This window comes from Mesocricetus auratus, unplaced genomic scaffold (assembly GCF_017639785.1).
Source record: "Mesocricetus auratus isolate SY011 unplaced genomic scaffold, BCM_Maur_2.0 contig_3634_pilon_obj, whole genome shotgun sequence".
Taxonomy (NCBI): Eukaryota; Metazoa; Chordata; class Mammalia; order Rodentia; family Cricetidae; genus Mesocricetus; species Mesocricetus auratus.
Genome location: NW_024431486.1, coordinates 34,191 through 40,251, shown reverse-complemented (window position 1 = coordinate 40,251; position 6,061 = coordinate 34,191).

Sequence of the window (6,061 nt, the reverse complement as noted above, 5' to 3'; positions counted from 1 at the left end):
AGGGGTTTTAGATCAGCAGATGGAATTTTTAAAAAGGGCCTCAACCAATTTATATCTCCCAGAAGTTTCTGAAAATCATTTAATGTTTGTAAGTGGTCTTTGCGAATTTCTATTTTCTGAGGAACTATATTTTTGGGAGTAATCATTGAGCCCAAAAAGAGGCCTGTATCTGCAATTTGAACCTTTTCTGAGGCAATCTCTAATCCCCACTGTTTTAATTCAGCCACCAGCATGGGAAAAGCCTTTTGTAAAACATCTAACTCTTTGTGACAAATAAGAATATCGTCCATATAATGGATCATGATTAAAGATGTAAATTGCTTCCTAATTGGCTCCAAAGCCTCCTGCACATACAGCTGACATATTGTTGGGCTATTGGCCATGCCTTGCGGCAGTACCTTCCACTGAAATCTCTTGTCTGGTTCCATATGATTAAGAGAAGGGATAGTGAAGGCAAACCTTGGTCTATCCCGTGGGTAAAGTGGAATAGAGAAGAAACAATCCTTAATATCTATAATAATAAGCTTCCAATCTTGAGGAAGTGCAGAAAGCAAAGGAAGGCCTCTTTGAACAGGGCCAAAAAGATGCATCTGATTGTTAATGGCCCGCAGGTCATGGAGTAATCTCCACTTCCCAGATTTCTTCTTAATAACAAAAATTGGTGTATTCCATGGGGAGGTAGAAGGCTCTAGATGCCCCAGCCGTTCCTGTTCTTGCACTAATCTTGTGACAGCCTCTAATTTTTCAGAGGATAGAGGCCATTGAGAGACCCATAACGGCTCCTCTGTTTTCCACGGTATGGGTCGTGAAGCCTCAACGGCCCCTAAATAAAACCCAGTCCTTTTCTACCCCGATTTCCATGTTGCGTAATGGGTTTTATTCTGCCTTGTTCTTGCCTACCCAAGCCTCTACCCTTTGTATACCCCATCTTTGCCATAATGGCTGATGCCTGGGGGAGTATTCATTAGTTAGGGTCATGCCCATGGCTTGTAACACATCCCGTCCCCATAAATTTACAGGGAGTGGCAACACATAGGGGGTAAAACATCCCTGTTTGCCCTCAGCGTTCCGCCAGGTTAAGGCTGAGGCACTGATGGCAGGAGAGGACTGGTATCCAAGACCTTGTAGAGAATGAGATGAAACAACAGTGGGCCAAGACTTCGGCCACCAATGGAGTGAAATAATGCTTTTGTCTGCTCCCGTATCCATTATCCCTTCAAATTCTTTTCCATTAATTAACAATTTTATTGTAGGTCTCTCATTTAGGGGTATAGCCAGATAGGCTGAATCACTTCCAGAAGATCCCATAGCCCTTTTTTGTAAAGTGTAGGTTTCTCCATCCCCGAGGGAGGGCAGCAACACCAGTTGTGCAATTCTATCTCCCTGCTTTATAGAAAATACACCCCGAGGGCTAGAACAGAGAACTTGAATCTCCTCTTTATGATACGGGTCAACAATCCCAGGATATATAATGAGTCCCTGTAAGAGTTATGGAGCCATTGCCTAGAATGAAGCCCAATGGTCTGGCAGGACTGGGACCGTTGAACATTCACTAGCCCTATGATAACCTTTACCACAACGACGGCAAAGCTTCAGTTCTCTTGTTCTTTCAGGGCTTGACAATCTTTCTTAAGGTGCCCCATTTTCCCACAATTAAAACAAGCTTTTCGACTAGATAAATCTCTACGCCTGTGCGTTTGTAAAATGGCGGCAGCTAGTCCTGCATTGGTTAGGGGTCCCCCAGCTCCCTGCACACTCTGAGCCAATCTTGTAAACCTTTGCTTTTGCGAGGGCGATAGCCGCTCGACATTCCTGGGTTGCTTGTTCATAGACAAGTTGCTCAATCAGGGGCATAGCTTGTTCTGAATCACCAAAGATGCGACCGGCGGCCTCGGTCATTCTGGCCACAAAGTCTGAAAATGGCTCTTGGGGTCCTTGGACAATCTTTGTAAGGTGTCCACTGGATTCTCCCCTTTTGTGAGGGCCTTCCATGCTTTAATAGCGGCGGCTGACACCTGACCATAGACGCCCCAGATGTAGTTGGTTTGATTAAGGGCATGTTGACCCTGACCTGTCAGCATTTCAAATGTCCACTGCCTCTGATTCTCATCTTCAGCCGTGGCATTAACTCTAGCTTGCGCCTGGGCTGCATCATACCAGAGAGCCTTCCATTCCATGTATTGTCCCATGTTGGGAAGCACTGCTTTCACTGTCGTCTGCCAGTCAGTGGGAGTCATGGCAAAATTAGCAAGCCTTTCCACCTGTATTGTGGTAAAGTTAGCATTGACCCCATAATTACGAACGGATTCGGCCAATTCTTTGATTTGATTGTAATCTACGGGGGTATGTACTCTTCCGCCTTCCGCATTCTCGAATACTGGAAAAGCCATTTGTATTTTTCTCCGTTCCTCTAAAGGTAAAAAGGAGTCAGTACCAGTATTCAGCCGAAGCTCATACTGCGGAGGCGCCGAGGGGCGTGAGCCCGCCGGATTTATAGGCGGTGGCCTCACATTCATTTTTGTTTTCAGCGGCCGGTGTCTATCAGGGTGATATCTTTCTTCCTCATACCGTGCCACCTCCTCCTCTAGACCACCTTCTTCGCTAGAATCCAGAGTGTCAGAATCGGAATTATCTAGCTCCAAGGCTTCTAGCTCTACCGTAGGGTATAGGCTAGATTCTGGCTTTTTCTTTTTCTTAGATTTGTTAGGGGGTGAATGATCACTCCCTTCTTTCTCTCCCTTTCTTAACTTCTTGGGGAGGGCCTTTTTTCTTAGACATGTCTTTCCTTTTGTGAGCTCCCATTCTCTCACTCCGTTCAGTTTCTGACATGCTATCCTGAACTTCCTCTAAGGTTCCCTGACTTTCTACTATAGCAGGGTGACAGGCCTCATCCTCCAAGCAGTTTTTAACTAGCTTCCAAATGGCTTTGGTACCTAAGCAGAGATCTCCTTCTGCATGCTTCCTGTCTAGGTCTTTACCTAGCTTGTTCCATGAGGCCACAGTGAGGGACCCGGAACAAGCATACCATGGTGCCACTCTATCTACCTCCTTCACAAAATTTTGAAGTGTTCGTGGTGCAATTTTGAGATCTCTTTGTTTTAGCACAGTCTGTAGGGCAGTAACCACTGACTGTGACAACCCCATCGCGCTAGCGGCTTATCTAAAAACGGCACTCGACTCCTTTACCAGACTGACAGCACCGTTCTGTCAGCACCAGCCACGATGAAGAAGAAGGACAAACAGGACTAGCACCAAAGCCTCCACTGACCCGTCCCACGGTGATGACAAACTAAGGCCAAAGTCGAGAAAAGGGGTGTTCAGGATCAAGCATACCTCTCTGAACTTACGTCCCTGCAGTTCTGAATCCGCCCCGTCTTCCGAGGGGTCTCCCGCGGCGCCGGCGATGTTGAAGAGTTCCCGGGTTTCGGCACCAGATGTCCCGCGCTACCGTCTCGCCAGCAAGAACGACGCAGGACACTCGGATCCTTCTGCAGTAAAGCTTTAATGCATCTTGAGAGATAGATGATCAGCTTCTGAGAGGGAGACCCCAAGCTAAGAAACCCAGCCCCTTATATAAGCCTAGGAGCTCCGAGTGAGACGTGTAGAGCCGGGATTGGTGGTTTGCTCATCACCCCAGATGACGGGTGAGGCACAGCTTAAGCGGTAAACTCCAACTGACAGCAGATGTCAGCGCCATCTTCTAATGGCGATAGCGATAAGCGCTGTGTCCAGAGTGCTCTGAGATCTTTGTCTAGAACAGTGCTTTGCAAGCCACCAAATAAGAAGATGCATGTATAAAATCTACTGGGCAGATGGTGACTATGTAGGATTCCCTTGATCACACAAGGCAGGTCTGAGCTACTCTTTATTCATGTGAATGTCTACATCTCCCTATGTAAAATAGGGAAAGGACATTGGCACTTTTGGTCACAAACAGAAAGACTATTGTGCCCTTCATTAAAGAGGTAATATGGAATAAGGGAAAATATTGATGCACCCCGGTCATAAGTGAAATTTCTCAGGAAGTTATGAGACCACCTTGAGAAAAGGAGAACCCCTTGACATCTTCACAGGGAGGAGGCCCCCAGCCATGTTGGGTAGAATAGGAATGTGCCATTCACCCTTGGTCAGAAGAATAAGTTCCTAGGCTGTCTTGGTGAATGGGAAAAGCTTCTGGCTCAGCCTCAATAGCTTCCAAAAAGATTTTTCCCAACACAAAAATACATACCCTGTGTGAAATCTTTGAGATTCTACTGCAAATCTCTTAACAGTCTTCCCACAGGATAAGTGGTTATGCAACCAATGGTGTTTATTGAAAGTTGTCTTTACCTGTACATATGTGTGGATAAAAGATAGGAATAATGCATTACTGATAACCAAACTTTGAGGAAGATGTGATTTCATCTTTCTATCTTCTGCTGTGAGATATTAAATCAGGAAGTAGTGAGGTCCCTTTGGACACATTTGTGTTTGTATTGCTGTTAGAGGAGTCAACTCTAAAACAACCTTTGTTAACAGGGGAATGTGTGAGGTCACAGAGGAAAGAAGGGAAGCTCTCGTGGTTATGTAGTCATAATAGTGGACCTAAAATATCAAAGAGCAAAGGGTGGAGGTCTTAGACATCCCTTGGATAAAAAGGGCCACTTTTGAGAATACTTTCAATATTTAATCCCCAGATCCCCTTTTGTAGAAGTTTGATATCTGAATTTGTCTTACTGGATGGAGGTAGATTATTGGCCCACACACTCGGAATATTGGGAATGTCTGACACTTGTTTGTGCAGAGTGGTATAACACCAATTGGTCTGACACCACTTTAATGAGAAAAGACTCAGAGCCACCTGGTAGAAATGGGAATATATAAGGACCATGTAACACAAAATAAATGTTTTAGGTAAATTTGGGCAACTGTACTTTAGAACAACCCTAGTCTTGGGGGAGTTTTGACATCCTGTTCCATGAACTGAGAAATAGTAAAGTAACAAAAAAACAATAACAGCTATGTAAACAGAAGCTCTGGGCCTTATGTAAGAGAGAAAACCTCTGAGGCCACATTGAAAATAAAGGAATGATTTCCTTTGGGCAGAGGGTGAAAGTGCCATACAACTTTAGTTGATGGTGAATAAAATTTCTTGGTACCTTGATGGGGGGACGTCCTTCTGTGTATACATTTATCTTATTGGTTGATTAATAAAGCTCTGTTGGCCAAGAAGGAAGCAAGACAGGTGGGACTATGAGTGGAAGAGGATTCTGGGAAAAGTAGTCAAGAGTGAGGTGTTACCATGTGAACTCAGGCGGAGAGGACACATGAGCCTGTTGTTCTTGGTAAAATAAAAACTCATAGAAATAAATATTAGAAGTCATGTGTTAATACTTAAGACAGAACTAGCCAATTAGAAGCTCAGGACATTGGCTGAGAGCATTGTAACAAAAGAGTCTCTGTGTGTTATTTTGGGGGCTAAAGTGGTGACAGGACACAGGCCCAAACCTTGTCTCAGAGAATGGCACCAAACCTTGTCTCAGAGAAAAAAAAAGTAAAAGAAACAGAGTAATAAAAAAGCCATGTAAAGAGGGAAAATACACAGAGAGTCTGGATACTGTATGGTATTGTGTTGTCTTTAAATTGTTTAATTGCTGTGGAAGGAACAACAACTGCTAAAAGCCATTTGAATATCAATGCTGCTGAATTAATTTAACTTATATATTTTGAAAATGCTTTGACTTCTAAATTTAAATACAAGTACAGGTTACTTGGGAAAAGAATTTCTGCTTTTGTTTCCACAGAAAATAAAAAGCTATGGGTTCCTTCCGGCTAATATGGTTTGATGAAGCAAGACCCACTGAAGCAGTGGCCCCGGTGATCCAATATTCAGAACAACTGGAACAAGGCAGCATTACAGACTACTATAGCCAGGAGTTTTTTCTAAGGATTCCCATGATATTTCAGTTCCCCATAACACCAGGAAGTAGTTTGAGAGAATGACACCCACATTCCCAAATATTATTTATAAATGTTTGTTTTCATTTATAGAGGGTTGGTTTTAAATGGTAATTATTACAGT